At 44.8% G+C, this 22392-nt stretch overlaps 1 long non-coding RNA gene across 1 annotated transcript; it reads right to left on the bottom strand.

Moving 5' to 3' along the window:
- Positions 1-357: 357 nt before the first annotated feature.
- On the bottom strand, positions 358-21906 carry LOC125083525 (uncharacterized). Its single transcript, XR_007122293.1, has 3 exons — positions 21106-21906; positions 12982-12987; positions 358-368 (listed from the first exon to the last, which is right to left on the bottom strand). It is a non-coding gene; the product is annotated as an uncharacterized LOC125083525 (long non-coding RNA).
- Between the last annotated feature and the right edge of the window lie 486 nt (positions 21907-22392).

Here is a 22392-nt window from a genome sequence, read left to right as displayed (position 1 = left end):
TGCGTGAATACTGCACAGGCAGGAAGACGATCATTGCAACAGACCCAGGATTCAGACATACCTCCCCAGTCAGTACAAAGAGAACCACTGCTCGGTGAGCTATGAAGAGTGATTGAGAGGAAAAGGAATATTTTCTAAGTTCCTTTTGTTCATTTTTGAAGGGATTTATTGATATTAGCATTACTCCTTCAAATAGCCTTCAAACAAGCAAGTATTTCTATTTCCACGTTAGCCAGGAAATTTTGTCGTAAACGTTCCTACTAGTACAGTATTTAAGGAATAAACTAGAGGCTAATACTTGATGCCATAGAAAAGCATTATTATTTGGGGACTGGTTCTAGGGTTATGGATTTTCTGGCTCTTTTTTTCTCTCCCCCTTCTGGCTCGCCTTGCCCCCCCCCCCCGTCACCAGCCCCTCCCTCCTCAACCTCCAAGCTGTCATCTTGGCACGGTAGGCACCGTGGCCATAATTCCTGAACCAAATTTTGGAAACTGTTGTGTGGAATATACAAGTGTTCTTAGAGGGACAAGAAGACAGAATTTTTGAAATCATCACTCTCCAGAAAAATCTAAGATATGTGATCACTCTAATCGCAAGGCTCTAACATAACCCCGAAAGGCTACCAAAAGAAGATGTGGGAGGGAAGGACCTGCCCTTATTGACATACGAATATCTTTTTTTTTAAGATGTATTTATTTATTTGAGAGAGACAGAGAGCATGAGTAGGAGGGGGAGAGGGAGAGAGAATCACCAGCAGACTGAACAGAGTGTGGAGCCCTCTGCGGGGCTCAGTCTCAGGATCCTGAGATCACGACCTGAGCCGAAACCGAGAATCCAAGGCGCCACCCCAGGTGCCCCAACTCAGGAATATCTTTAAAGCAGCCATAAAACCTGGATCTGAGGTCTTACCTGAAGCATAAGGGGGAGAAGGGAAGAGGCTTTATCCCTGAGCTGTTGGCTTTTTTCCCAGTGTTAAGATATAACTAATGCATAGTGTTAGTTTAAGTTATACAGCATGACAACTTGATATATGTATATTTGTGAAGTGACCACCACACTAAGTCTAGTTAATACCCATCACCTCAGGGCACCTGGGTGGCTCAGTCAGAGGAGTTTGCTGCTCTTGATCTTGGAGCGAGGAGTTCAAGCCCCACACTGGGTGTAGAGATTGCTTAAATAAATTAATTAACTTAAAAAATCCATTACCTCACATTGCTGCAATTTTCTTTTCTTGGGATGAGAACTTTTAAAATTTATTCCCTTAACAAATTTCAAAGAAACAATACAGTATTAATCACAGCTATCATGATGTATGTTACATTCCCTGGGACTTGTTTTATAAGTGGACCCCCCCCATACACACACACCTCTGACAACCACCAGTCTGTTCTCTGTATAGAGCAGTTCTGTTTTTTGAGATTCTGCATTTAAGTGAAAACACATAGACTTTTTCTTTCTCTGGGTTATTTCACTTAGCATCATGCTATCAAGGTCCATCCTGGCTTTTTCAGTCGGTATCACAGTCAAACATTTCAGGACCATGTTCGTGTTATTACCAGGCCCTTGTCAGGTGTGGAGGGCTGAACCGTATCTCCCCAAAATTCATACTAAGCCCTAAACCCCGGTACCTCAGAATGGAACTGTATTCAGAGTTAGGGACTTTAAGGTGGTAATTAAGTTAAAATTAGGCCATTAGGGTGGGTCCTGCTCCAATCTGACTAGTGTCTCTCTAAGAAGAGGAGATCAGGACCCAGAGAAACCACAGACGCCCACAGAAGAAAGGCCCTGTGAGGACATGGGGAGAAGGTGCTTGTCTGATAGCCAAGGTGGGAGGTCTGAAAAGTTCCTTCTTACAGCCATCAGAAGAAACCAACCCCGCTGACACCTTCATCTTGGACTTCCAGCCTCCAGAACTGAGAGAAAATAAATGTGTTATTTATACTACCCCAGACTGCGGTGTTTTGTTATGGTAACCTTAGCAAACCAATACAGTGCCCCAAAAATGAACGTGGGAGAAGGTCTGGAACATCTGGCATGTGACAAGCACTGTTCTGAACACATGTGCTGTGCAGGGGGCACTATCATTCTCATCCCCATTTTACAGATGTGGAAACTGAGGCACAGAGAGGCTCGGTGAATTGCCTAAGGCGATACATCTGGTATGTGGAAACACCAGAATTTGAACCCAGTTACCAGCCTGGGAGTTCTGTTTTTCCTCAAATTTCTGCCTGTATCCCCCAACTGATCATCTACAAAACCTTCCAGAAAATCCAAATACCATCCAAGACTGGTCTAGGAGGCAGCAAAGAAGGCAAATCTGAGGATACTATGCCCCTCTCTTGAGAGGCAAGGAATCCCCACTTGGAAAGCTTTGGAGAGACAAGGAAAATTGGTTCCTCTAGAAGCCCCATGGGATGGAAGGAGATACGTGGGCCTGGTCAACTGAGGGCCAAGAGGTTTTCCCCACAATGGCTGTTGTCCCAATCCACAGCCCTGCAGGGATACATCCGGCCCTGAGCCCTTGGCTTCCTTCAGGCCCACTGGCCCTGACAGGCACAAGATGTGGAGTCAGAAATGGCTCATTCCCTCTCCAGCAGCTCTTTCTCCAGAACAAGCAGGGACAAGATGCCAGACTGAGAGGCAGGGAGGATTGCCTTCATCCTCCAGACCAGAGTTTCTCAGTCCTGGCTCTAGTGATGGTTGGAGCTAGATCTTTATTTGTTGAGCTGGGGTGGGTGGGGGAGGGGGGACAGTTGTCATGTACACTATAGGTGTTTATCAGCACCCCTGGTCCCTACCAACTAGATCCCAGTAGCACACCACCGACTCGTGACCACCAAAAATGTCTCTAGACATTGCCAAAGATCTCCTAAGGGACAAAATCACCCCCACTGAGAAGGATTTTCTATCCTTGAAGAGAAACAGAAAAAGATACTTCCTCAAGACACTTATTTCCATCTATTAGAAAGCTTTCATAATAATATATGCAAATGTTCTACATCTATGATATTGTATAGTGCACAACCTGCCCAAATGCCCATGGCAATCCTCCTTCTCTCCCTCTCAAGTCATTCTCAGGAGAATGAGACTAATCTGCCATACACTTGATCATTCCTCTCCACTTCCTAGACTCTGAGATACCACAAGGAAACCAAGGGCTGACTATACTGTCAATATCCTTTCTTCCTGACCTAAGCTCGGGGCTGGGTTTGGGACTGACCTTTCTCCACCCTGAGGTAAAGATGAAGAAAATAAAACCTATACTAATCCTGATTTTCTAGTCCAGCCGTTAACATGACAGGCATGAGGCGCTAATAATCCTTTTTCTCCCTCATTGCTGAAGCGATAGATAAAACAATTTTAGAGCTGTGTTCCCCTATCCCTAAAGCAGGAAGTATTAATTAGGAAATAAAGCAGTGACAGGGTGTGCGTTAATGGGCTATTAATGCCTGCCATGGGTGCCCTGCACGGTCTGGAGCCAAAGGCCAGACAATTTCCACCGCCCAGTACGCACACTAATAGCCAATTAAAGTCTATCCTAAATCGGCTCCTTTCTCTTGGTCAGGAGTTTTTTCCATTTAAAAAAGTGGTGAAGTTTCCAAGTAAACATGCATTTGCTTTAATGCATGTTCCTTTTCTCGTCTTGCAATAAAAGGTGAATCTACCCACTGGGGATCAGGGGAAGGAAGAAGTGCAAGAAAGAACAGGAATGACGGGGGCTGACGTTCTTTTTTTTTAATGTTTTATTTATTTATTTATTTATTTTAAAGATTTTATTTATTTGTTTGACAGAGAGAGAGAGAGCACAAGCCAGGGGAGTAGCAGACAGAGGAAGAGGGAGAAGCAGGCTCTCCACAGAGCAGGGACCTCAGTGTGGGGGGTCGATCCCAGGACCCTGGGATCATGACCTGAGTCAAAGGCAGATGCTGAACCATCTTAGCCACCCAGGCGCCCCTTTTTTATTTATTTGAGAGAGAGAGAGAGAGACCAAGCAGGGGGAGCAGCAGAGGGAGAGGGAAAAGCAGGCTCTCTCCTCTGTGCAGGGAGCCCAACGCGGGGCTCGATCCCAGAGCACTGGGACCGTGACTGGAGCCAAAGGCAGATGCTTAGCTCGACTGAGCCACCCAGGCGCCCTGGGGAGTGACATTCTGACCCTGAAAGCAATCCTTTGGGCCTGGTGGCTAGAGGCAAGGGGCACCTCTCTGTAGGTTTATTTACTTCCCCTAGAAGAAGGCTCACATGCTGTAGGAGATTTTGTTCTAGAGAATACTTAGTTCTGTTGACACCTTATCTCCTAACAATACTTGTCTCCTGGTAGAAATCAGAGCTAAGGTAACACAGACTGGAGGGTTACTACGTACCTGGGCTATTTATCTCATTCAATCCCCATAACGGCCCCTGAGAGATTACGGTGATGGAGAAACAGACACAGAAGTTTAAATAATTTACCCAAGAGCAAACAGCCAGAGGGCAAGAGAGCCAGTTTTTAAACCCAGACTACCTGCCTCCAATTCCAGGTGTGGGGAACCAGAGCCACAGCCTACAGGTTACCTCTGCTCCCCTTGACCTGGTGGTACAGGCTTGTGAGGGAGGTGGGTTATAGAATTCCCGTTACAGAAGTTTTCTCCTTCAGCAGCAGACATCTGGCCCTCCCAGGAGGCAGCTGCAAAGGCAAGAGCTACAGCCTGGGTATTTCAAGAGCGACCCCCGACCACCACCTGGGAGCTCGCTGGAAACAGATGCAGACCCACAGGAGAACGATCAGGTCCCCTGTTCTAATAAGATCTACAGGAGAGTCATACACTTCTTAAAGTTTGAGAAGCATGAAGCTGGAGCCCAAGTATCCCATCCCAGGGCCAAGTTCTTCTCTGCAACTAGTGAAAAGGAAGCGAAGATTCATTCTACACCTTCCACGCCTACTCTGCCTCAGTCACCCGGATATAGCACAAGCTCATCGCATCCTCCCCAGGACTGAAAATGATCCTGAGGGTCAGAGTGGTTAAGCACCCATGGTGAAGAGGGCACACTGGAGCCCAGAGCCCCCATCAGAAGAGCCCCTCTGCACAGTGCCTCAGCCCAGCAGCCCAAGCTGTGGGTCTAGGAGGTCCTCAGCAGAGCACAGAGCAAAGGTGAGACATGACTTCTTTTTGTGGAGTCTCTGACTTTTGAGATTTAGAGAAGAAAAAGTCTTTTTCTGGGCTGGTTAAAACAGTATTACCAGGGAGTAAAGAGAGGGTGTCTCCAGGCCCCTTCCGGACTTAGAATTTAATGCCTATTTATTGAGAACCTCTCGGTGCATTTGCTCAGCACTACATCAAAATGGAGTTGTTCTCGGTGCCCTAAAAGCTTATGATCTAAAAAGGCCACAGAAATGGGGGAGACATAAAAAATGGCAGAACAATACAACAGCCTTAATCAGACCGTCTTTGCTTTTCTTTGCTTATAAGTCACCGGCTTTAAATTTAATATAGTGTCATGTCTTTATTTTTCTTGAAGTTTTCTTAAAAGACCATATAAAGATTTTCTTCCATGGTAAGACTTTTATATTGTATTTTTCTTAAAATGGAGTATGGTACATTTACCCTTCATCAGATGATTGCTTATAAGTCACCTTGCTTTATTAAGAACACTGCTAGAGGCTTCTATGCCCCTAGTAATAAAAATGTATTTTCAGGCCCATTCAAACCAATGAAAATCTGAGTTTTCAGAGCACAAGATAATGAAAATTCTCTAGATCAGTGTCTTTTACTACTTTTAATCTGTTAACAGACCCTGAGTGTCTCAGATGAAAGGTACTCTAGCGTGAATTGCTATCATTAATAGCATTCCATACAGGTAACTCTTGATTATTCCAATTTCTCACAAATTTGGACACTTTTACTACCTCTATAACATCTCTAGGGGGTGTGAAAGAAAAGAGGCCTGTACAATTTATTTCTCAAAATATACACAGAAATATAATTGCACATGCATAGAGGAAACCTTATAAATATGTATGAGGAGCCATAGACTGTCAATCCTAGAACTCCTCATTTGGAATGACAGCATCGGTCCCAAAATGGCTCCTCACCAAAAGTGACTGGGAATTTCTAGGGACCATCAAACCAGAGATGGAGAATTGCAGGAATCTGAGACGTTTGAAAAATGAAGGTTCCCAAAGACCTCTTTGTTGTCTTCCAAAATGGCAAGAAAGTTGTCCACATAATCTCCTTGTATCCTCACCCTTGGCGAGGTGACTTTCACAGCCTCTCCCATGGAGAGGCATTTTGCTCAGTTTCCCCATCCTGGAATCTGGGTTCACCGTTTAACAGGCCTCAGCCAATGGAATGGAGCAAGGATGACGGTGTCTCACTTCGGAGCCAGGCCTCAAGACACAGTGTCTACCCTTCCCTCCAGGAGCCCTGTCACCACCATGAGGAGAAGCCCTCGCTCTCTGGCGGCTGGAGGTGGGGGATGCAGGGGGATGACCAACCTGCGGCCCCCGCCCCGCAGACAGCCGGCCCTGAGCTGACCCCACTGTGATAAACTGGGTTTTGAGGAAGAAGAAACAGCATACAGTAGGCTGTATAAAGTGCTCCCCATACGTAAGATACTACTTTTCCAAAGCATTTTGCTGCAGTGGTGAATCCCTGCACGGCCATCTTGAAAACATCCCTCCAGTCAGTGACAACAGAGAGTAAAGAAGGCACACCGAAACTGAGAGGAAAATATATTAGCATACCCAAATTCACTGAAGATGTTTATAAATGAGCGGACAAATCGTCTGAGGGAAAACAGACTCGAATGAGAAAATGGTCCAAAGAACAAGGAGGGTAAGGAAACACACGGGTGGACACCAACTAGGCCTCAAGGGCATAATGGAAAGTGTATGTTTGGTTCTTCTATTGTTCAGATCACCGAAGCATTATCGGATTGTACAGTCTTAGAAGAAAAACAAGCATTAAGATTATCTATGGGTTTGCAAACTGGCGGCCGCCAGAGGGCCGGGGAAGAGGGCAGAGAAAGGCAGGTCCTGCAGAGGGGCAGGCGGCAATGTTAAGCCAGGGAACTTACCAGGCTTGTCTTGGGTGGACGCGAAGACGGAGCACCAGAACCTTCGGAGTTCGTACAGAAGCCCTAAATGGTTTCAGACGATCCCGAGGACCCACTCACTGCTCTGCCAGGGTTGTGTCCTTGAAAGCAGCTCCTGCTGTGGGAACAGCAGGCAAGAGGGAGTGGGGAGCCCCCACTTGCCCAGATCCACCTTGCGGGTCAACTGGGGGTCAGGACCTCTCCATGACCTCTGCCAACGTTATCAGTAAGAACGAGGAAAGATACCAGAAAAGAGAGCCCACAGCGGAAACCGCTCTCCACGTTACGGCGAACGCCAGGGCAACACAAGGGGGTAGATAGATACACAAGTCTAACTAGGGCTTGGAAAATGGAAGCATCCGGGGACGAGCCCTAGGCTGGTACCGACCTCCCTCCCCTCAGGGACAAGGATGGCAGGAAGCTGGATGGGGTCAAAAGGGAAAACAAGGAAAGGCAAGTTCGGGGCGTGCAGTGATCTGTGGATCGGAGGGCGCATGTCTCCGAACCGGAGCCCTCGGACCTGCGATCTCCCCCTATCCCCTGGATCCCCAGCCCTCGGCGCTCAGCCTCAGGCTTGGCTCACGCGGTGGCCTCCTCACCTCTGCCCACCAGTGTGGATGGCAGTTCCCTCCCACAGTGAACCAGCCTGGGGACCCAAGAGCTGCGGGGGAGGAGTGAGGCCACCAGGAGTCAGGAGAGGAAACAGGTTGTCGACAAGGACCAGGTGGGGAGGAAGAAGTAGCATTTAGTGAACTCCCCTTCTGATGGGGGGGGGGGCGAAAAATGGGAGGGGGATCCTGACAACACTGTTAATTTACATATTATATTTCATATAAATTCTGTTAAAACCGTTCTGAATACCAAAGGGGGAAAGCAGGATCCTTTAAACCATGTCGGTGATTGTACCTCCCACTGCTCTCCATGAGCTCCCAGCCAGAGAGAGAGGGAAATGGGGGGATGTGAGTCTGGCCCTCGGTCCTTTCAGGAAGCTTCAGGGCTCGGAGCCTTGTCCTTGCAAAGTGTCTCTCCTTTTGTATTTTTCTTTTAAATGTTGTATTTATTTATTTGTTTATTTGTAGGTGAGAGAGCACAAGCTAGGGGAAGGGGCAAAGGGAGAGGGAGAACCCGACTCCCAACTGAGCAGGAAGCACACAATGGGGCTTGATCCCATGACTCTGGGATCAGGACCTGCGCTGACAGCAGACACTCAACCAACTGGGCCATCTCGGCGCTGCTGTCCTTTTGCGTTTTTCAAGCAAATACTCACCAGAGCTCGTTTCTGCCCCATGACACTCATGAAAGCACTCCACTTGATGCCCCAGGGCTTTATCTGCTGATGAGTTCAAAGAAGTGCTTCCCAAACCTCATTCATTCATTCATTCACTCACTCATTCATTTAAAGAAGACTCCATGCCCAAGCCCAACGTGGGGTTGGAAATCACAACCCTGAAGAATCCCACACTTAACCATCGTAGCCACTCAGACTCCCCCTCATCTATTTGACTTCTAAGGAAAGTCACCAACTCACACAGTTTCTAACGTGACAGTATCTTCTGTCTTCAGTTTCTGTGCTGGCCAATCCTCCCAAAGTCGTTCTCTCTTGCCGGTCTCTTTCTGAGACTTCGTCTTTGGGACCGTCTCTGCTCTCCTTCCTCTCTGCTGTCTCTCAGAGGATCTCACCCACTCCCCGGTCTCCACCCAACCCCACTCACTGCGGCTTTCCACCTATGCACGTGACTGCCTGTTGGACAACCTCATTCCAATGTCTCATACAGGCACCACAAACTCAACACGTCCATATTACTCAAGGCCCACTCAGGAAAATACCCCAAGACAGGCAGTTCCATACAGCAAATTTCATATGGCGACAGAAATCTAAAAGGTGGGACAGGATGGCGAGACCGCCCAGAGAGTCACAGCCGCAGAAGCCATAGCTGCCCCATGGCTGGAGGGACTGAGAAAGGGATGACGTTGCCATGGCCAGAGCCAGGCTGCCAGGTGCGAGCTGGGAAAGCCTGCCTGGTTGGGACAGGAACTCAGAGGCCCAGCCGCAGGTGCCTGAAGAGAAAAGAGAGGGAGGCAGGAGACAAACCTGGCTTCGACCTTCCTCCCACTCTCCAAACTCTTGCCAGTGCTTTCCACTGACTGAGCCAACCCGGACAAGAGTTGGCAAGGAAATCAGAGCAACAGGAGTTGCAGGGGCTCTCAGCAGAGCCATGGAAAGGCAGGTAGCAAATGGGCAAATGACAGCACAGTACCCGTGTCTCCCTGTGTCCCTGACCCCGTTGAGTGGAAGCATCTTTCACTCATCACTTGTACCACACTTGACCTTTCCCTTCCCCTCACCTCCCACATCTGGTCATTGACCCTGTAAGGAGCTCATCCATCCCCCTCTCCTCCCCACAGCCACCACCATCACTCACTGTCACCACCGCCATCACTCACTGTCTCCTGTCTCTCGACTCCCCCTCTCGGATCAGCCACCACACCCGCCAGGACTCTTCTCAAGTGCACATCTTCTGCTGCTTCATGTCCTACAGCGGCTACCCACTGTGCTTAGGATCAAGTCCAGATTCCGAGGTAGGACTTGGCTGCCTCTTCGTCTTCTTGTGGTGACAAAACTCCTCCACCCACATCCTGAACTTCATGTTTGCCCTTGAGTTCCCTGGGGGCAGCTTGACTTCTGGTCTTTATGTGTGCAGAATAGCACGTTCTTCATGGAACACTCCCCCCACCCACCACCCCGATCGTCTCCCTCCTTATCCCTGTCTCGTGGGTCTCGATGGGAATTCTCCTAGGAAGGCTTGCCCTGTCCCCGTGTGTGTGTGTTTCCTTGCGCCTGACCCTTTCGCAGGTGGTGGGGTTACCAGATTTAATAAACAAACCATGCAAGTTTAACTGGACAGCTTGTTTTATCTGGCAGCCTGGCCCGGTTTACTTGTCCCAGAGTATGACAATTGCATGTTCATATTTTCCTTTACCTACCAGGCTCCAATCCTTTCGGGATAATGATCTTGTCAACTCTGTTCCCCATTTCATTAAATGAATAGATTAGTGTGAGTGCCTTGGGTGGATGGATGAATGACTTGCCTGGCTCTGTTCTAAGAGTCCATCGCCCAGTTATAAAGCTTGTCTGTGCTTCTGCAGAGCTGAAAATGGTACAAGAGGCTGGAAAGATGGTACCAAGGATAAAACATCTTACACTTTTTGCCTTGGGATGGTTTTCTAATAGAAAGTTCAGATTTTGCTCTTTGCAGACCCAGTACCCAAGGGTCAGGTAGGTAAAAATTATGACCAAAAAAGTGGGCAAGGTCGGGGGCACCTGGAGGCTCAGTCAGTAAAGTGTCTGCCTTCAGGTCAGGTCATGATCTCAAGATCCTGGAATTGAGCCCCACGTCATCAGGTTCCCTGAGCAGTGGGGAGTCCACTTCTCTCTCTGCCCCTCCCTCCACTCGTGCTGGCTCTCTCCCTCATGAATAAAATCTTAAAAAAATAAAAATAAAAAGTGGGCGAGGTGGAAAAAGGCAAGTTAGAGCCTTTCTCGCCATCTAAAGAGCAGCACCTACTGGTTCCAGACACATGTCACCACACAGGAATGCAGGCCCAAATGTTCTACCCCTTTAAGAAAAGACAAGAATCAAGATATTAAGGCTTCATCTCATGATCTTTTAATATAGCAGTTAATTTAATAATAAGTAGTAGAGGAGTCAAGATGGCGGAGAAGTAGCAGGCTGAGACTACTTCAGGTAGCGGGAGATCAGCTAGATAGCTTATCTAAAGATTGCAAACACCTATAAATCCAACGGGAGATTGAAGAGAAGAAGAACAGCAATTCCAGAAACAGAAAATCAACCACTTTCTGCAAGGTAGGACTGGCGGAGAAGTGAATCCAAAGCGACGGGAAGATAGACCGCTGGGGGAGGGGCCGGCTCCCGGCGAGCGGCGGAGCAACTGAGCAAAATCAGGACTTTTAAAAGTCTGTTCCGCTGAGGGACATCGCTCCAGAGGCTTAACTGGGGTGAAGCCCAGGCGGGGTCAGCGCGGCCTCAGGTCCCGCAGGGTCGCAGAAGGATTGGGGGTGTCTCAGTGTCGCAGAGCTTACCGGTATTAGAACGGGGAAGCCGGCTACAGAGACAGAGCCGAGAAGTGACTCTCAGCTCGGGGTTGCCTTGAACCGGTCGCAGGCTCGGTCGGCTCGGAGCGCGGCTGGAGGCCAGGGTGATGGGGGTCATTGGGCGCTGTTCTCTGGGGGCGCACTGAGGAGTGGGGCCCCGGGCTCTCGGATCCTCCGGGCCGGAGACCGGGAGGCCGCCATCTTCATTCCCGTCCTCCGGACTCTACGGAAAGCGCTCAGGGAACAAAAGCTCCCGAAAGCGAACCCGAGCAGATGACTCAGCGCGGCCCCGGGTAAGGGCGGTGCAACTCCGCCTGGGGCAAAGACGCTTGAGAATCACTACAACAGGCCCCTCCCCCAGAAGATCAACGGGAAACCCAGCCAGGACCAAGTTCACCTACCCAGGAGTGCAGTTTCAATACCAAGGAGAGCGGCGGAATTCCAGAGGAGAAGAAAGCAAAGCACGGAACTCATGGCTTTCTCTCCATGATTTTTTAGCCTTGCAGTTAATTTAATTTTTTTTTCTTTTTCAATTTCTTTTCTTTTTCTCTTCTTCTGCTAATTTTTTTTAACTTTTACCGTTTTCTTTTTTAACGTTTTTTAAATAGTTTATCTAATATATATATTTTTTTTTCCTCTTTTTATATTTTTTCTTTATCGGCTTTCTTTTTTTTAATAGTTTCTTTTTTTTTTTTTCTTTCTGAACCCCTTTTTATCCCCTTTCTCCCCCCTCACAATTTGGGATCTCTTCTGATTTGGCTAAAGCATATTTTCCTGGGGATGTTGCCACCCTTTTAGTATTTTACTTGCTCCTTCATATACTCTTATCTGGACAAAATGACAAGGCGGAAAAATTCACAACAAAAAAAAGAACAAGAGGCAGTACCAAAGGCTAGGGACCTAATCAATACAGACATTGGTAATATGTCAGATATAGAGTTCAGAATGATGATTCTCAAGGTTCTAGCCGGGCTTGAAAAAGGCATGGAAGATATTAAAGCAACCCTCTCGGGAGATATAAAAGCCCTTTCTGGAGAAATAAAAGAACTAAAATCTAACCAAGTTGAAATCAAAAAAGCTATTAATGAGGTGCAATAAAAAATGGAGGCTCTCACTGCTAGGATAAATGAGGCAGAAGAAAGAATTAGCGATATAGAAGACCAAATGACAGAGAATAAAGAAGCTGAGCAAAAGAGGGACAAACAGCTACTGGACCACGAGGGGAGAATTCGAGAGATAAGTGACACCATAAGACGAAACAACATTAGAATAATTGGGATTCCAGAAGAAGAGGAAACAGAGAGGGGAGCAGAAGGTATAGTGGAGAGAATTTCCCCAATATGGCAAAGGGAACAAGCATCAAAATTCAGGAGGTTCAGAGAACCCCCCTCAAAATCAATAAGAATAGGTCCACACCCCGTCACCTAATAGTAAAATTGACAAGTCTTAGTGACAAAGAAAAATCCTGAAAGCAGCCCGGGAAAAGAAGTCTGTAACGTACAATGGTAAAAATATTAGATTGGCAGCAGACTTATCCACAGAGACCTGGCAGGCCAGAAAGAGCTGGCATGATATATTCAGAGTACTAAACGAGAAAAACATGCAGCCAAGAATACTATATCCAGCTAGGCTATCATTGAAAATAGAAGGATTAAAAGCTTCCAGGACAAACAAAAACTGAAAGAATTTGCAAATACCAAACCAGCTCTACAGGAAATATTGAAAGGGGTCCTCTAAGCAAAGAGAGACCCTCAAAGTAGTAGATCAGAAAGAAACAGAGACAATATACAATAACAGTCACCTTACAGGCAATACAATGGCACTAAATTCATATCTCTCAATACTTACCCTGAATGTTAATGGGCTAAATGCCCCAATCAAAAGACACAGGGTATCAGAATGGATAAAAAAACAAAACCCATCTATATGTTGCCTACAAGAAACTCATCTTAAACCCGAAGACACCTCCAGGTTTAAAGTGAGGGGGTGGAAAAGAATTTACCATGCTAATGGACATCAGAAGAAAGCAGGAGTGGCAATCCTTATATCAGATCAATTAGATTTTAAGCCAAAGACTATAATAAGAGATGAGGAAGGACACTATATCATACTCAAAGGAAATAGTCCAACAAGAAGATCTAACAATTTTAAATATCTATGCCCCTAACGTGGGAGCAGCCAACTATATAAACCAATTAATAACAAAATCAAAGAAACATATAGACAAGAATACAATAGTAGTAGGGGACTTTAACACTCCCCTCACTGAAATGGACAGATCATCCAAGCAAAAGATCAACAAGGAAATCAAGGCCTTAAATGACACACTGAACCAGATGGACATCACAGATATATTCAGAACATTTCATCCCAAAGCAACAGAATACACATTCTTCTCTAGTGCACATGGAACATTCTCCAGAATAGATCACATTCTTGGTCCTAAATCAAGTCTCAACCGGTATCAAAAGATTGGGATCATTCCCTGCATATTTTCAGACCACAATGCTCTGAAGTTAGAACTCAACCACAAGAGGAAATTTGGAAAGAACCCAAATACATGGAGATTAAACAGCATCCTTCTAAAGAATGAATGGGTCAACCAGGAAATTAAAGAAGGATTGAAAAAATTTATGGAAACAAATGATAATGAAAACACAACGGTTCAGAATCTGTGGGACACAACAAAGGCAGTCCTGAGAGGAAAATATATAGCGGTACAAGCCTTTCTCAAGAAACAAGAAAGGTCTCAGGTACACAACCTAACCCTACACCTAAAGGAGCTGGAGAAAGAACAAGAAAGAAACCCTAAACCCAGCAGGAGAAGAGAAATCATAAAGATCAGAGCAGAAATCAATGAAATAGAAACCAAAAAAACAATAGAACAAATCAACGAAACTAGGAGCTGGTTCTTTGAAAGAATTAATAAGATTGATAAATCCCTGGCCAGACTTATCAAAAAGAAAAGAGAAAGGACCCAAATAAATAAAATCATGAATGAAAGAGGAGAGATCACAACGAACACCAAAGAAATACAGACAATTATAAGAACATACTATGAGCAACTCTACGCCAACAAATTTGACAATCTGGAAGAAATGGATGCATTCCTAGAGACATATAAACTACCACAACTGAACCAGGAAGAAATAGAAAGCCTGAACAGACCCATAACCAGTAAGGAGATTGAAACAGTCATCAAAAATCTCCAAACAAACAAAAGCCCAGGGCCAGACGGCTTCCCAGGGGAATTCTACCAAACATTTAAAGAAGAACTAATTCCTATTCTCCTGAAACTGTTCCAAAAAATAGAAATAGAAGGAAAACTTCCAAACTCATTTTATGAGGCCAGCATCACCTTGATCCCAAAACCAGACAAGGATCCCATCAAAAAAGAGAACTACAGACCAATATCCTTGATGAACACAGATGCAAAAATTCTCGCCAAAATACTAGCCAATAGGATTCAACAGTACATTAAAAGGATTATTCACCACGACCAAGTGGGATTTATTCCAGGGCTGCAAGGTTGGTTCAACATCTGCAAATCAATCAATGTGATACAACACATTAATAAAAGAAAGAACAAGAATCATATGATACTCTCCATAGATGCTGAAAAAGCATTTGACAAAGTACAGCATCCCTTCCTGATCAAAACTCTTCAAAGTGTAGGAATAGAAGGCACATACCTCAATACTATCAAAGCCATCTATGAAAAACCCACCGCAAATATCATTCTCAATGGAGAAAAACTGAAAGCTTTTCCGCTAAGGTCAGGAACACGGCAGGGATGTCCGTTATCACCACTGCTATTCAACATAGTACTAGAAGTCCTAGCCTCAGCAATCAGACAACAAAAGGAAATTAAAGGCATCCAAATCGGCAAAGAAGAAGTCAAACTCTCACTCTTCACAGATGATATGATACTATATGTGGAAAACCCAAAAGACTCCACTCCAAAACTGCTAGAACTTGTACAGGAATTCAGTAAAGTGTCAGGATATAAAATCAATGCACAGAAATCAGTTGCATTTCTCTACACCAACAACAAGACAGAAGAAAGAGAAATTAAGGAGTCCATCCCATTTACAATTGCACCCAAAACTATAAGAGACCTAGGAATAAACCTAACCAAAGAGACTAAGAATCTATACACAGAAAACTATAAAGTACTCATGAAAGAAATTGAGGAAGACACAAAGAAATGGAAAAATGTTCCATGCTCCTGGATTGGAAGAATAAATATTGTGAAAATGTCTATGCTACCTAAAGCAATCTACACATTTAATGCAATTCCTATCAAAGTACCATCCATTTTTTTCAAAGAAATGGAACAAATAATCCTAAAATTCATATGGAACCAGAAAAGACCTCGAATAGCCAAAGGAATATTGAAAAAGAAAGCCAAAGTTGGTGGCATCACAATTCTGGACTTCAAGCTCTATTACAATGCTGTCATCATCAAGACAGCCTGGTACTGGCACAAAAACAGACACATAGATCAATGGAACAGAATAGAGAGCCCAGAAATAGACCCTCAACTCTATGGTCAACTCATCTTCGACAAAGCAGGAAAGAATGTCCAATGGAAAAAAGACAGCCTCTTCAATAAATGGTGTTGGGAAAATTGGACAGCCACATGCAGAAAAATGAAATTGGATCATTTCCTTACACCACACACGAAAATAGACTCAAAATGGATGAAGGATCTCAATGTGAGAAAGGAATCCATCAAAATCCTTGAGGAGAACACAGGCAGCAACCTCTTCGACCTCAGCTGCAGCAACATCTTCCTAGGAACATCACCAAAGGCAAGGGAAGCAAGGGCAAAAATGAACTATTGGGATTTTATCAAAATCAAAAGCTTTTGCACAGCAAAGGAAACAGTTAACAAAACCAAAAGACAACTGACAGAATGGGAGAAGATATTTGCAAAGGACATATCAGATAAAGGGCTAGTGTCCAAAATCTATAAAGAACTTAGCAAACTCAACACCCAAAGAACAAATAATCCAATCAAGAAATGGGCAGAGGACATGAACAGACATTTCTGCAAAGAAGACATCCAGATGGCCAACAGACACATGAAAAAGTGCTCCATATCACTCGGCATCAGGGAAATACAAATCAAAACCACAATGAGATATCACCTCACACCAGTCAGAATGGCTAAAATTAACAAGTCAGGAAATGACAGATGCTGGCGAGGATGCGGAGAAAGGGGAACCCTCCTACACTGTTGGTGGGAATGCAAGCTGGTGCAACCACTCTCGAAAACAGCATGGAGGTTCCTCAAAATGTTGAAAATAGAACTACCCTATGACCCAGCAATTGCACTGCTGGGTATTTACCCTAAAGATACAAACGTAGTGATCCGAAGGGGCACGTGCACCCGAATGTTTATAGCAGCCATGTCTACAATAGCCAAACTATGGAAAGAACCTAGATGTCCATCAACAGACGAATGGATAAAGAAGATGTGGTATATATACACAATGGAATACTATGCAGCCATCAAAAGAAATGAAATCTTGCCATTTGCGACGACGTGGATGGAACTAGAGGGTATCATGCTTAGCGAAATAAATCAATCGGAGAAAGACAACTATCATATGATCTCCCTGATATGAGGGAGAGGAGATGCAACATGGGGGGTTAAGGGGGTAGGAGAAGAATAAATGTAACAAGATGGGATTGGGAGGGAGACAAACCATAAGTGACTCTTAATGTCACAAAACAAACTGAGGGTTGATGAGGGGAGGGGGGTTGGGAAAGGAGGGGTGGGGTTATGGATATTGGGGAGGGTATGTGCTATGGTGAGTGCTGTGAAGTGTGTAAACCTGGCGATTCGCAGACCTGTACCCCTGGGGATAAAAATATATGTTTATAAAAAATAAAATTAAAAAAATAATAATAAATAGTAGATGGTTCAACCAAAACACAACTGAACTGATCATTCAGTACAGGCTTCCAAAACTGCACAACAGAATCAAAGTGTATCTCCAGCCTGAGGTCCCCTCACTCGGCAAAGCTCTGGCAGATGTTAATCCCAACTTCCAGAAGCTTCTAGTAGAGAATCAATGCCTAAGACACTTCAGAGAATATAAGAAAGCATTTGTGAAATCTTACCAATATCAATCAATATGAACATAGATTATTTTCCCATGGCTATCAATATAGTCGTCGATATGCTCGGTCAACATTTACTAGATATCACCTACAGAAGGTTTGGTGGTCCTCGGGCTGTGGGAAGAGGCTGAGAAGAACAAGATACACTCAGCGCTGAAATCCAGTGGGTACACACCTCTGTTGCCCTACCAGCTGTTTACCTATTTATGTATGTCCAACCTACTTGGTTAATTGTCCCCATCCAAACTCCAGCCCTGTTGGCCCTCAGATCCTTGCAGGAAGGAGAGGGCCCCAGGCACCACAATGGCTAATGCTGGGTGCTCATCTCACCCCCTGTGGTTGTGGCCACAGGTGGCCAGGTGGCCCTTTCCTGCAGTTGCCCTCCTGTGGCCATTCGTACAAACTGTGGCATCACAGACCAATTCTTCAAACAGAAAATAAAATGATAAATGTCCCCCCAAATGCCCAAATTGCTCTTATCTCTCCCTAATCTCTTTTCCCGATTAACTCCTGTTCTACCATTCAGATATCAACTAAAACATCACTTCCCACTTCCCAGTCCAGACTGCACCCCCCTGGCAGTCTCACAGGTCTGTTCCTTTACTTCCTATCTTGGCTCCAATTTGTTTACTGTCTGCCTCCCCTTAGTAGGCTGTGAGCTCTATGAGGGCAACAGAAAGAATTTATTTGGCAAAGCATGTAGGCTTCCATAGGGTATAGGTGGGGTTGGCTGCCCACCCAGCCCCAAGGACGAGCTCTGATGTAATGTAGCCACTGAGCATATCCCCTCTTCCAAGTCCTAATATTTGGTTCAGGAGAAAGAACCTGACTAGGGCAGCCCAAGCAGAGCGAGCCTGGACACTCATTGGAGAGGCACAAGTACAGACCTCTTGTCATCCCCTGGTCAACCGAAGTACTCAGAGCCAGTGTCTGGTCGACCGCTGCCTCCACGGTTTTTGTGAAGCCAGGGATGAAGGGCAAAATATCCCAGAAAGGTGAACCCAAAGGCCACATGTCTTGGGCCTCTGGAGCAAACCAGACCTGGGCTGGAACTACCTTTGAATTGTTCAGTTCTACAGCCAATGGATTCCTTCCTCTGCTTTTGTTGGTGTGGTTTTACTTTAGTCAGTTTAGATCAAGTTTTCTATCTACTGTGACCAACAAAATCCTAAGTGATAGGATTTTGCTTTGGTTACTTTACTTGCCCCTGTGGCTACAAGAACCTTGCTTGTGGAAGACACTGAATTTAAAAAAAGCTGCTAAACGGGGATGCCTGAGTGGCTCAGTTCATTAAGTGTCTGCCTTCAGCTCGGGTCATGATCTCAGGAGTGGGACTCCCCGGTCAGTGGATAGTCTGTTCATCCTTCTCCTTTGGCCCGTTCCCTTGCACTCGCATGCACACTCTCTGTCTCTAATAAATAAAATATCCGCTGAACAATGTGCTACTGGGAGATCAGAAATGGCTTAATGGGGGAAATGACTGGGTGAAACCCAGGTGGAGCATTAATTTAAGAGTATTTCTTTGGAAACTGTAAGATTACCCAAGATTTAAATGCATCAAAAATTCAGAAATGTTTCCCCCAGTGTATCTTTTATAGCAGAATGTTTGCTACCTGAGGTTATTAACCTGCTCACCTGTCATTTCCTAACAACTTCTGAGGATTTCTGCTTCAACCCCTGGACTTTCACCCTAAAGAAAATATGGTTTAAAGTGGGGGAAGGGAGCAGGAAGGAATATGAGCCAGGAGGAAAACTTTTACTCTGCTGGGTAAGATCATTATTTTTCCCCCCAGAATGCCCTATAACCTCTTATGTTTCTTACATTTCAACTTCAGGTTTTATTTCTCAGACATTTAAGATGCTTTCAGCTCTTTACCTGGCTAGGTAGAAGCCAAGATTTTATTTTTCTCTTGGGGGCTATTCTGCTAGGCTAGAAACATCAGAAGCAACCTTAACTTTAGGTTTTTATAGGACATCTTTCAAAGTATAATCAGGCTGTGTGGTTCACAATCCGGCTATTAGGTTAAGGGTCTGTGTTGCCAAGGGGATGTTCTTCTAAAAATATTGAGAATTAAAGAAACCTGACTGGACAGGGAGGGAAAATTCTACAAGTTGGTCCCTATATCCTGATCAGAAGATTCTTTTCCTTCTTTCCTGTTTCACCAAAAAGCACACTTGCCCATAATATTCACGTTCTCAAAAACACATTTGTTACTCTCAGGGCTCCTGGGATCTATAACCCCAACTGTTGACTTTTGACGTTCCAATGTATTTTTTTTTTTTTTACACACCTTTGCTTATATGTTAGGGTTTCTTTTCCCTCTGGAAGAGAGAGGAGCAGGTTGTAGAAATATTGGTAGAAAATTAGCCATAAATCACTTTACCGTCTCATGATGAAGAACAGAATAGTCAGAACCTTGAAATCTCTCTCCATAAAATACTTATTAACTACAAAGGGACAAATAATAACTTGACAGTGGAGAATCCTCATGGACACCACCTTAAGACAACAGTAAGACAGACGGACATCAGGTGCTTCCTGTCAGGGTACACAGAGAAGGACATCGCTTCTGTGGTACCCCTGCCAAAACAGGAAACAGGACCAACTCAAACCCACTCCATGATTTTCTACTACAAGTAGCCTGCGTTCTGCCATGGTCAATGACGTGAAAGACAAAAAGGTTGAAGAACTGTTTCCTATTTAACGTAAGGAGACATGAGAGCCAGGTGCATGGGTGGCTCAGTCAATTAAACATCTGCCTTCAGCTCAGGTCATGATCCCAGAGTCCCAGGATCAAGTCCTACATCGGGCTCCCTGCTCATCAGGGAGTATGCTTCTTCCTCTGAGCCTCCCCCTGCCCGTGCTCTCTCTCCTCTCTCAAATAAATAAAATTAAAAAAAAAAAAAAGGGAGACATAAGAACTAAGTACCATACATGCTTGTAGACTGGTTCTTGGACTAAAATAAATAGCTATCAAGGATGTTACTATAATAATTGGCAAAATTTGAATACGAACTGCAGATGAGTCAACGGTATCAACATTACATTTCTGATTTAGATCATTGCTGTGGTTACACAGGAAAATGCCCTTATTCTCTGGAAATTGTCACTATTTGGAGGTAAAGGAGCACAGTGTCTCCAGCTTATCCTTAAATGGTTCTGGAAAAAAAAAAAGTATAGACAGAGAGAGTGACTACCATAGCACGTGAAGCTAAATGTTAATAATTGATGAATGTAAGTCAAGCAAATACAAGAGCTCTTTGTACTAATCTTGCAACTTCCCTGTAAGTTTGAAATCAGATCTATCTACATCTGTACATTGACAACTAGATAGATAAATAAAATAAACCACACAGATTCAAAATACATTCATCACCAGGGCATCAACCTAGAATCCACCCTATTCCTCGGGTGTTCTCAAGCAATCTGTACAGAACCAAGGCTAGGATACCCATGGTGACCAGGTCAGCAGGCTCACTAATTAGTCTGTCTACATTTCTACTAGCTTAAACTATGTTTCATTTGAATAAAACGTATCAGACTTCCTTAAACTTAGTACTGATGACTTACATGCTTAAACACTCAAAATACAAATTCCATACTTTTCCCCGCAGTGAGGCCCAAGGTTGTCAATCTTCTCACGCCCTAACAAGTAAGCAAGGCTACTTGGTATAACCAAATGTAGAACTTCTGTGTACATAAACTTTTTCCATTATGCCCAGTTCCCTACTTTCCGAGAAAATCCAACTTACATCCCCAGGATGCCAGATACCAAAAATACCATACATCAAATGAACCATTTTATTCTTTATCCTTCTTAAAAAGAAATTCAATAAATCTTTGCTCGCTGTTGGCTTTTCTATCTCTTCCCCAGCACCTCCTTCTGTATTTAAGCTTTTCCATCCACTCTGGAATAATCCAGGGGTAATTAGAACTTCTTACCTTCTTTAGCCCAACAGGAGCCAATTTATCACAAACTGTCATGAATTCCGAATCTAAATTACCAAGAGTCCAATTACCGACGGAGGCAAGGAATCTTCTTTCCAATTACAGTGATTGATTTCTTCCCAAACCCAGTAACATTTGACTTTTTAATTATGTTCATTCTGATCAAATGTGAGAAAATTCTTCCTCATTTTATTTTCTTTCCAAAGAACACGTTACAACAAACATTAATCACGAAGTGATACAAGGCCAGACCTGCTAATGCCTTCAGCGGAAATGAACATCTAATCTATCAGTGGGTCTTGTCCATTTTGTGGGTCTTAGTGGTTCCTTCAGCTTGGAACTGGGGGAAAAGGAATAATTATTTGTTACATCATCTAGTTCACCAAAGGGCTTGTCAAACCTGCCAGCATCAGCTAAATGGTAATGAAGGCTCATTGGACCGATAAACACAGACCAGTGGGGAATGAAGACTTGGGGACAGAACACGATTTGTTTCTTGTACAAAGAACAGAACCACCGTGTTGGGAGACCAAGTAGCGTGTGGAGGTAAACATAAGGAATATGGGGGCATCTGGGTGGCTCAGTGGGTTAAGCCACTGCCTTTGGCTCAGGTCATGATCTCAGGGTCCTGGGATCAAGTCCCACATCGGGCTCTCTGCTTGGCGGGGAGACTGCTTCCCTCTCTCTCTGCCTGCCTCTCTGCCTACTTGTGATCGCTGTCAAATAAATAAAATCTTAAAAAAAAAAAAAAAAAAGGAAGGAATATGGAAACAATTTTGTTTTTTCTCACTCAAGCAGCATTAGAATGACTATGTACTGGGAACAATTTTGAAGGAGAAAAATAAAACCTCAAATTCAGTTTGCGGGGGGTTGGCGGGGGAGTAGAATTTGGGAGTATCTGGAGGAACGTGAGGCCGTTGTGCCTTACAGACTCCCCGAGGCCTGAAAGACACTGATTTTGTCTGCTCTGCTTATCTTCAAGGGAAGGCTGGCTGGTTCTGGCTCTCGCAGCCTGCTGACCCGGGAGCCTGTACCCTTATCTTCCCTCACACTCCTCTCCCTGTGGTCAGCAGACTGGCACCAGTTCATTCACCTGAGACACACAAAGGCCAAGGTTTTCACTTG

The sequence above is a fragment of the Lutra lutra genome, chromosome 13 (genome assembly GCF_902655055.1).
Source record: "Lutra lutra chromosome 13, mLutLut1.2, whole genome shotgun sequence".
Taxonomy (NCBI): Eukaryota; Metazoa; Chordata; class Mammalia; order Carnivora; family Mustelidae; genus Lutra; species Lutra lutra.
Note: the sequence above shows the minus strand (reverse complement) of the source record. Positions and strands in the feature narration are given on the sequence as shown.